Genomic DNA, 11,125 nt, shown 5'->3' on the forward strand with positions numbered 1-11,125 from the left:
GCAAAATAGGTGATTTCGACCATTTTGTGACCAAATTTCACAATATTACTTTATATTTTCAAAAAACAAGATCTAAGATTCACAAAATAAGGTATAGGATTCACAAAATAATAAAAGGAGCAAAATAGGTGATTTTGACCATTTATGACCAAGTTTCACAATATAAGGCCTAGGATTCACGAAACAAGGTCTATGATTCACAAAATAAGAAAAAGAGTAAAATAGGTGATTTCGACCATTTTATGACCAAATTTCACAATATTACCTTCTAGTTTCACAAAACAAGCTCTAAGATTCACAAAATAAGGTATATGATTCACAAAATAAGAAAAAGAGGAAAATAGGCGATTTTGACCATTTATGACCAAGTTTCACAATATAAGGCCTAGGATTCACGAAACAAGTACTATGATTCACAAAATAATAAAAAGAGCAAAATAGGTGATTTCGACCATTTTGTGACCAAATTTCACAATATTACCTTATATTTTCACAAAACAAGCTCTAAGATTCACAAAATAAGGTATAGGATTCACAAAATAATAAAAGGAGCAAAATAGGTGATTTTGACCATTTATGACCAAGTTTCACAATATAAAGCCTAGGATTCACGAAACAAGGTCTATGATTCACAAAATAAGAAAAAGATCAAAATAGGCGATTTTGACCATTTATGACCAAGTTTCACAATATAAGGCCTAGGATTCACGAAACAAGGAATGCATTTGTTTTAATATGGGTGATTTCTAATGACAATGGGGTTTTTGGATGACTTCTAATGACAATGGGGTTGACAATTGCATTGAATAACTGCTAATTCACAAAAAACAGAAGCGCGGCCACATTAGTAAGCCATTTTTTCTTTAATGGATTACAATTCATCATATCAGCTCGTACCCGAAAGTCAGAAACAGAAGCAAAAAGAGGGGGTAGGGATTCGTATGATATGACTTGTCATCGTGAAAGTGGGAAATAAACAAAAAAAAAATGGAGTCAAAGAAAGTAAACAAGGAAATGCTACAAATGAGTTTCACCAACGGCAATAACAAGAATGACATTACCGCAGTGGCTCAAAACTTTTGCCCGTGGCCACACTAGAGGGTCAAATTTGCAAGAATTTAGACCTCTTTTCAGCCTATTGAGTATTGACTACTTAAAGTTGTTACTTCCAGGTGACCTGTAACCAATTTACGTCAAGAACTGCCTCGAATACATGATAGTTCATGATAACAAGGTTCCAAATACGAGCAAAATCAAGAGGCCACTTGGCTACGATACAGTATCCATGTACAAGCTTGGGAACCTACCTCAAGAATTCCATGCCCGAAGCTGCTCTCCCTAAATGCACTCCATTCAGGTTGTCTATCCCAACAAAATTTGCTCTTTGCCGGGCCTGAACTGAAATTTAGATGGCACACTGGTCCTTAGTCAGGGAAGTTGTCGCCCGGGCCTGGGCACTTTCCTGGGTCATCAGCATGATCAACATCAACTTTCTCAATATTCCCGCCATCTCCAATTGTTATGTATACAGGACCACATGGATTCAGGGTGTAATTATAAACACGGTTCATCCGCTCATATGCATGGACCTAAAATTGATATACTTGGCTTGGTTAGGATATATATTCCCACACTAATAATTTTCCTACTACTCCGTACATGGCATGCTTGTTGTGATGGCAGTTGCAGCTCCAACAACCATATTTCTACCAAATGTAAGCTGACCATTACCACTATCTACAAATATCTAAACAAAACACCATCTTGTTCATAACTGGCTAACTGCTACAAGGCAAGAAGGAAAAAGGCTAAATCAAAAACATGTGGGAATAAAACAAACCATCTAATCGAAGTACGCCTTTAAGATGCTCATAAACTGTGAAGTATACCTACGTATGAAATGAGCATGTCTGTCATTAAAGGAAATTTAAAGGGTATGAGATTGGGATCAATGCTGTTGTAAAATGCCAGAGATAATGAAAATGATAGGGAAAAAACAGGCAGAAGAACAACACATGAGCTGAAAAGTGAAAAACCTACCAACATCACTGCGACAGAACAGCAAAAACCAATAGTCTAGGGTGATCCTGTGACCTTGCCTAAAAACAATGGCGAGTTTCATTGCTTACTACAGAATTATCCTATTGAGCCATTGGTTAGACTGAGGAAGTGGTAATCAAATGCATACAATTACCATTAGCCACGACAAAGACACTTTTACTAACACTTCACCATTGTTGAGTGGATGTAGAAGATAAATGAGTCACATAATGAGATCAAAGTTAACACTAGCCAATAAAACTATCACCTATCTGTCAATTTTGAATGTGAAAGTACAGAAGAAAACAAAAACAGTAACAAAAGAAGCGAAAGGGTGAAACAGGCAAAATGTTACAAAGACGAGTCCACGATCAGATCTATCAGTTTCATTCAAATATCTAACTAAAGTAGAATTGCTTACCGCCCAATTTGGAAGTAAAGCTAATAGTGTAGGTGAAATCCCATGGTATAGTCCTCGAAAACCCTCCCTTTTAATAATGTCTTGCAAGCTCGTTATGATAATACTACCTGTTTACATATATACCAAAATGAAAGAATAAGGCACATGAAAAAAACAATATACTATATTGCACACTAACAATTACACAACAGACAAGCCCTTTAGATTTTAAATGGGAATTTCTGAAAGGTTGGAAGCTCTAAAAAATTATCCTCAGAATGCCAAAGAGAGCGTGTGACATTATTCATAGTTTGCAGAGCGTGCTAACAAGAGATGAACCTACAATTTCTGTATCACAATTCTGACCATCACCTATAGCTTAGCCAAATGTTTTCAATGCTCTACACAAGCGGATTGATATTTAACACTAAGATACAAATGAAAACCATTTCGTGAGATAAATAGTGTTTCTTCGACAAAAAACAAGCAAACAACTCTCGTGTAAATTCAAGAGTGCACTATAAGTAGAAAGATCAAGTTTTTGTGTAATCTTTTATCAACTCTCAAACAACTATTACATCTTACACATGCCAAACTACTACAACAAAAAAAGACGTTTAGGATAAACAGAGTCAAGGGCTTTAAGATACAATGCCGAGGTTTGAAGTGATATAAAGCATATGATTAGGGTTGTAAATGAGCCAAGACGAATAAATGTGTATTCGTAACTAACTGTTTAGTACTCCGTATTAGTCAAGCTCAATTTCACCTCAAACACAAATCAGCACAGGTTACTGATTACCACCATCAAGCCTCATTCATCTATAAATTCTCAATCGAGCTGGCCTTGTTTAGCTAGATAAAATATGCATCTAAAACTAGCTACAACAGGCATTTAATAATTATAAAGTATTTACACCTTTTCTAGTATGATTTCCTGTCGTTCTAGTACGCTTTTTCAAATTCGCTATACATACGTCATATTCCTTTCATACACTACTGCCTTTCGCCTAAAATACATCGTAGATATACTAAAATGACAAAGAACTAGTGCTAAAATGAGAGAAAAGCACACAATAATTTCAATCAAATAAACGTGAATAGATTAAACCGATTGTTATACGAAATCACACAAGATAAGAAAGTGAAGAGACAAAGCAAACAAAAGTGAATACGAGGACGATCAATGCCACTAGAATTAGGAGAATCAATCGAAAGAACTATGAGATCGTCGAAAATCATCGTGGCCGTGAATCACGATCTCATTTTCATCAGAATCATAATCAAATACCTAAATACTTAAATTTTACACAATCGATCAATTAACTAATCAATTAATCACATAATTTCACCAGAATCATACATAAACAAAATAATAGTTGTGTAAGATGAATAAATTCAATAGTAAAACATAGAAAACTGGAAATTACTAACAATAATAAAATCTGAACAATAAAAGAGCAAGTATATTATCAAATAACTGACAAAAATCACATGATATGGCGATTACAAGTTTAACATTCAAATAATTGAAAATTAAAAACAAAAAAAGAATAAAAGCGAGAAATGAGAATAATACTTACTTCGAGATTGATGATGAACACATAAAAAGAGTCAAGATCAAAACGTGAAGATAGAAAAACCTGGTGAATCGCAGCATGATTATGGTATGGACGATGAAAATCAGAGTGATAAAATGGTGATCGAAAGCGAGTGAACGGCGAAGACGGATGTTAATGGAGGTTAGGTGATTGAAATTACCTAACTTCCGGATGTTAATGGAGGTCAAAAAGCTTAGTGATAATGGCGGACGGAAGCTTAGCGATAAAATGGCGTCGAAATCTGAATGACTGGCGAAGACGGAGCTCAGAAGAATGGCAAAAACGGAGCTCAGTGAAGACGGGATGAAGAGAGAGAATGTGAGGGTCAGTAAATAATTTTGTTTGAGAGGAAAGGTGCGTTAGTTAAGGAATTATTAAGGGGACACGTGGTATGATCCGGTACATTGTGGTTTTTTAATCTGATGGTTTAGGATGGGTACAGCTACCTCATCCTAAGAAGGGTGCCTCACATGATTCAATTTCTATATATATATATATATATATATATATATAGGGTCGGGATCCGGTGAGAACCACTAGTATAATGAGAACTGTGAGAACCTCTCCCAACCATTAAATCTAAAACAAATGACGGGCTGAGATCATACCATATTTTTCAACTAAACCCCACAGTCCCAAACTCTCTGTAATTTAACTAAATTACTTTCTCTCTCCAAGTTCTTTTTCTCCCTTCGATCCCCAAGCTTCTTCCTCGAATTGAAGACATGCTTCAATATTCTGCCTCGTTCATCATTGGAGATGCAAATCGAACCATCTTTCATCACTGCTGTAAATTGGATGAGGTTTGTTTAATTTCCCAGAAATTCGACTTTATTTGTTGAGAATTTGTTAATTTTCCAACAAATTATAGTTGACGAATTTTGAATCGAGTTTATATACATATAATTGGGGCACATAATTAAAATTGCTGCCTTATGTTTGTGAAATTAGGGTTTATGTTCATAAAATTAGTAAAATTTACACCATAAAATTGGTAAATTAGGGTTGGGGGAATTTGAAAAATTACCTCAATTGGTTGAAATCATGAAATTGCGAATTCAATTTCATGAATTAGGCTGGTCTATTGGGAATAGAATTCTTTGGTTGGTATATTGTGTTACTCGTAAGGGCGCGCATTAAATTACATGTTGGACGTAGTGGCGGAGTGAGGATCTACCAGGTGCTCACAGAGTCACAGCTTCACGCCTCCTAGTCCTTAAGCAATGAAAAAGCGATATTTTAAGTTTGTCGTGTTAGAAATTTGTGTGGCAAACTGTAATGTAGTGGTTCCTGATATGGTAATTAGTTTATGAATTAGGGATGATGGAAATGCATAGTTTTAATAAAGAAAGAAAAGTTGTTTTCTCTATGTTTATGTGTTTCTTCCTGATATGGTAATTAGTTTATGAATTAGGGATGATGGAAATGCATAGTTTTCATAAAGAAAGAAAGGTTGTTTTCTCTAAGTTTATGTGTTTCGAGAATGTGTGGAGTTGAGGCCTGTGGGTGCTGCTAAGAAAGGATAGCATGAGGCTGTTACATGTAGTTTGAGTATTTAGCACTTTGCTATAATGGCTTTTGGTTGGAAAATGGCTTTCTTTAGCTACATGAGTATTTTGGGGAGAGCTGATGACTCCATTTGGAATTCAAACCGTAAAATTAGGCATTTAACAGAAGTTCCATGTAACTTCTAAAGAGATAGCAGAGCATCATGCAACCTTTTCGATGTCGCAAATTCTAGCGTGGGACTAAAAGTAACATTTTTCATCTTTAAAGTTTCAAGTTACCATTTAAAATTTTCATATGCAGTACTAGTATACTAAGAGTGCTACTTACTTTAAGCTCGATAAGATTATATTTGAGTCATTTTACGGTTGTAGAAATGATTTATGTTTTGGTGTTATGGGACTTTCTCATGCTATGCAAAATTAGCTATTTCGTTATAGTACCTTCTTCTAGCCATTGCCAACTATACTTAGCATAAGTGTATAAACCCATGATAATCCCTTTCTGTCTAATGTCATACACATATGGAGCATCTATACCATCTATAGTCCTTTGACAATTCACTCATGGCAGTAAGAGTTGTATTTTTCCTAGTATATTTGTTGATTTAGTTAGGATATCCCTCAATACCATAGCATCTTCTTTTTGTTGTTCCGGCTATGGAAGACAGTAGGCTGGTTAAAACAGTTGGCATACCAGTTGATTATGGGAAAGGTTCGGTGAGGCTTGCAGCTTGTGTTTCATCACAAGTCATTATCTGAGAAAAGTTGTCCTTTATTTTTTCGTCTTCCATCAAAATTTTCGTTTTACCAGTTTCAGTTAATTGTTCCTTTCTCCCTCACCCAAGGAAAGCGAGGAAACTATTTCATTTAAAAGAAAAAATTATCAGTTTATATTACCTTTGATATAGCATTACAGTTTCTAGATTATGAATATTTACATTTTTCTTATTTTGAAAGTCAATTAGCTCAAATGGGAGAGCATTGTGCAATGCACAAGATGTGGGTTCGACCCCCATATTGGCTATGAAATACCAAATTTTCTTTTACTCTAAAGAATGAAAAATAGTGTAGTTGGTAATCCTATTTCCACAATGACATCCATGGTAGTAATAGTTTTGGTATATATGCTAGTCTTTGAAATGCTTGTATTGAACTTCTGATCATTGCAAATCTATTCCACCGGCTCATTGTCATTGTTGTTGCTCGCTTGAGTCGTATCATGGTCTACGCGCCATTGCTTGAATATGATTATGGCCTCCTAAATAATTGTACTATATTGCTTGCATCATGACACATTCCTATCATTAGATTTGCGATTTAATAGGCTATATGGGACTCGAACCCATATCTTTGTGCAAAATTTGCACATTGCTCTACCACTGAGCTAATAGCCTTTAAAATATGTTAAACAAATACGAGTCCGAAATAAATGACATAAGTACACTGAAATATTTCTCATATATTAGTAAGATAAGAAATAGATACACTAAAATGCCTTGTAGTTACATAAAAAGGCCGGTCAATGCATTAAATCTCCTTCACAATCATTTCCCTTGTTTCATGCACATAAAACCTTATTTGATGCACAAAGAACCTTATTTGATGCACATATAAAATTAATGTCCTTAACCAAAAGTAATTAGTATCATAATATAACCAACTGATGTAACTGAAGAACTTTTTAATGCACATAAAACCTTATTTCATGCACATAGAATCTTATTTCATGCACATATAATCTTATTTCATGTCCATTTAAAATTTACGTCTTTAACCAACAATAATTAGTATCAGAATATAACCAACTAATGCAACTGGAGAACTTTTTAATGCACATAGAACCTTGTTTCATGCACATAGAACCTTATTTCATGCGCATATAATTTTATTTCATGCCCATTTAAAACTTATTTCATGCACATAGAACCTTATTTCATGCACATAGAACCTTATTTCCTGCACATATAGAATATGTCCGAATACATTCCTCACTAAAGTTAACAACTTATAACATGAATGTTCCTTGTCATTCACTAGCCATTCAAATTATGAGTAATTGGCCTGGAACTAAAATTCCACCAACAGCACTAAACGATTTGCAAGTTATTATAGTCCATATACCTCAAAATGTTTTCACTTTTCCTTATTGTGAAGTGTGTACCTAGCAAACAATAAGTAGTAATAACTTGATCAACTCTAACAGTAGAAGAAGTTACATAATAGTCAGTCATGTTAAGTAGATACAATTGTGAGAATCCATGATACCAAAATATATGGGTCTAGCACTACACACCCAACAAAGAGTAGTAGAAGAGTAAAAGAGACAACCTGCAGAAAATTCATAGAAATGAATGCTCCTGTTTGCTATTCTACATTAACATAATATCATAAAAAGTTGATGCATAATGATCTTGCTAACAAACTACAGTCGTCAATGCCTCAGTTTCTGAGATTTAGTTCATTATCCAAACACTTAAAACAACTTCTAACATGAAAGTATCAGTAGCTCATTGTTAAAGAGTAAGCTCAAATTGCTTCATTTGAAAACTATTTGAGCTAAGCACAAATGAGGGAGTAAGTCTTGTTTAGATGGTCTTAGACAATAACTCGTTCATAAAATTTCATATCCATAAAATGTAACTTACTTATTGAAATCCAAAATACTGCAACAAATGAAGGCAAACAAGAACGATTTATCGGACTTCTACAAATCAAGGAGGTTGTTGTCAACGAGACAAAGACGATTGTTTGCTTCAATTAAATGAGAATTAGTAAAAAAGGATCATACATTGTGAATTAGGGTTATAGAAACGAACTGGTATAAACATTGAGATATATGATTGTGATTAAGATGAAGGTGAAGATAGAGAGAAAGAATCTAATACCTCTGTTGCTAGCAATCTGTTTCTCCTTTATATATCTCTCTTTCATTTTCTAATGCGATCAACTAATAACACTAAACGAAACTAGAGAACATCAACCGGCATCCACAACCTGACCACACCAAAATTTTATCAATCAAAATGCATTTCCTCTTAAATAAACTACAAATAGATCTTATTCAAGCTCTGGTAAGCATCACAATTATGGAAATTCATACCAGCAAAACTTATAAACAAGAAAAAAATAAAAGAACAATCATACTGGATCTACACCTTAATAGAACATTAGCAAATAAAATCTATCTGAAGAAAATTAAAGATAACTGAGATAGAGATTATACGATGATCCTTCATTGTAGATATCAATGGAAACGAGAAGACGTTCAACGCCAGATTTGACATGTTTGAGAGTGACTGTTTTGTGTGCAACGATGAACGAAGTTTCGGAAGAGGCGTCATTCTTCAATAAAAAAAGAACAAAATCAGGAATGCAACCCTAATCAACTAATTTTCTCAAAAAAAATTGAGGAATAAGAAATAAATTGGGGAAATTGAATTACCTAAATTGTAATCTGCTCGAAATCAGAAAATCGATGATGAAATCAGCGAGAACGAAGAAGGAAGCAAAGTAGAAGTTTGATGTACAGAGTAAGCTTGAAGATGGCCCAGTGATGTACTCAAAATCCTAGCAATGGCGGTTGATCGTCGTAGGACAGCTTGATAATCGAAGGGAGATGAAGAATGAATGAGAAAGGAAAGTTGTAAAAATGAATTGAGTTACAAGGTTTTGGGATTTGGAGAGCGTCTGTTTGATGGGTTAGAAGAGTTTATCATATCCGTCCAATTTGTCTAAAATCTAAAGGTTGTGAGTGGTTCTCACAGTTCTCATTATCTTGGTGGTTCTCATAGGATCCCATATATATATATATAGATTTGGGATCCTATGAGAACCACTAGTATAATAAGAACTGTGAGAACCTATTAAAGCCTTTAGATTTTAAACAATTGAAGGGATCGGATTTAAATTATTTTGAGGATGGTTAAGCCCGTCTCCACCCTCTAATACTCTTTTATTGTGCCTTTTACTCATTCTCTCTCCTCCTTCATCACGCTCTCTCTTCTGTAATAACATCTGTTCATGCTTCCTTTTTCATTCTCTTTGAGTTCGAGCGCCATTAATGTGATTTCGACCAAATTAGTTCGTACATCTGACTTCAATTTTGCTTCCTTCTTCATTCTTGCTGATGAATTCCTTCTTCATTCTCGATGATGTCATCAGCGATTTTCCTGATTTCAAGCATATTACAACCTAGGTAATTTCTCAATTTAATTTCCCACTTTATTTCTTATTCCTCAGTTTTTATGGTTTTTATGATTCAAGTTAGTTGATTAGGGTTGTATTCATGATTTGTACTTCATTCTTTTGTTTTTGTTGCTTTCACATGTCGTTCGATTCAGTTACCTGCATTTTTCGTTAATTACCTATTAATTACTTCATTTTACCTGCTTAATCATTGATCTCTCACTTTTTTTTTGTGTTCCTGGCTAATTTTGATTTCTTTATTTAGAATCTTAACCCTAATTTTGTGTTGCATTATTATTATGACTGGATTCTTGTTGAACACTTGGTCGTTGTAGAAACTAAATTTCCATTTAATTTTCTTTCAGCTACTTGATCTTATAGTCATCCTCACTGAGCTCTACTAATTGCTAAAATATCGCGTTATAAAGATTGTACGGAGTATTTAATTTCATCAATTTTCGTATCATTTCAGGACAATTACTCAAATCCGAATAGCTGGTGAATGAGAAGGAGAACTTACTACACAAGATGATTTCGAGAAGATCATTAGTCAGGTATTTCATTAATTTTAATTTGTGTTTGTAATCTTTTACAATATTGATCTTTGAGATATAATTTATGTTAGTTGTGTTTGATGAATTCATCTTTTTGCTGCAAATGATTGTTAATGTGCGTGATTGAAGTATTGTTTGTGGCAATGATTTCATGGGTTCAATGGTTATAATTGGAAATGTCTTTTCCTTCTATCTCGTAATTACCCTACAAAATACTCCTTCCGTCTCAAACATTTGTTTACCTTTTAAATTCTTTGTGAGGAGTATTTTAATTAATGCAAAACAAATAATTGGAATGTACTGAGTATGAAATTGTACGATTAAGACATAATCTCACAATTCAAAATGAATTCTTGTTTCAAGTTAATAACGATGAGTGATGTAATTTATGTACTAGTCTCCAAAAAGAATAGGAGAATAATGAAATAGTATCTCAGAAATGGTGAAAAATACAGAAAAATGAAAGGTATACATCTGGTATAACCAAATGCTGATGGAGCTGAAATAACTTATGCGGCTGTATCTTGGTGCAAGTAATTAAGGAATCCTTTCTGAATAGGAAATCAAGTGACATAATACGGAGTTTTTACTTTGAGAAAAAGGTTAGCGACTAGAAGAGATTTAACTCTTTCCGTCTTATGTTTAAGACGGGTCAAATACCTCCACATGGTGGTAATAAAGACAAAATTTTTGGCATTTTCTAGGCAATTTGTCGTGTGATTTGGCATGTATTTTTCTTGTCCTAAGTTTAAGATGGATGATGCGTGCATTTTATATAGGTATTTTGTACTTTATTTGCACGCATTTCAATGCATTTTGTGTAGTGTTTAGCTACAA

At 34.1% G+C, this 11,125-nt stretch overlaps 1 long non-coding RNA gene across 2 annotated transcripts; it reads right to left on the reverse strand.

Moving 5' to 3' along the window:
• Positions 1-1,039: 1,039 nt before the first annotated feature.
• On the reverse strand, positions 1,040-4,358 carry LOC141658700 (uncharacterized). Of its 2 annotated transcripts, XR_012549355.1 has the most exons (4): positions 4,024-4,358; positions 2,462-2,568; positions 1,841-1,889; positions 1,624-1,737 (listed from the first exon to the last, which is right to left on the reverse strand). It is a non-coding gene; the product is annotated as an uncharacterized LOC141658700 (long non-coding RNA). The 2 variants fall into 2 exon arrangements; XR_012549356.1 differs by lacking the exons at positions 1,624-1,737; positions 1,841-1,889 and adding an exon at positions 1,040-1,589.
• Positions 4,359-11,125: the final 6,767 nt, after the last annotated feature.

Source organism: Silene latifolia, chromosome 6 (assembly GCF_048544455.1).
Source record: "Silene latifolia isolate original U9 population chromosome 6, ASM4854445v1, whole genome shotgun sequence".
In the NCBI taxonomy this organism is placed as follows: Eukaryota; Viridiplantae; Streptophyta; class Magnoliopsida; order Caryophyllales; family Caryophyllaceae; genus Silene; species Silene latifolia.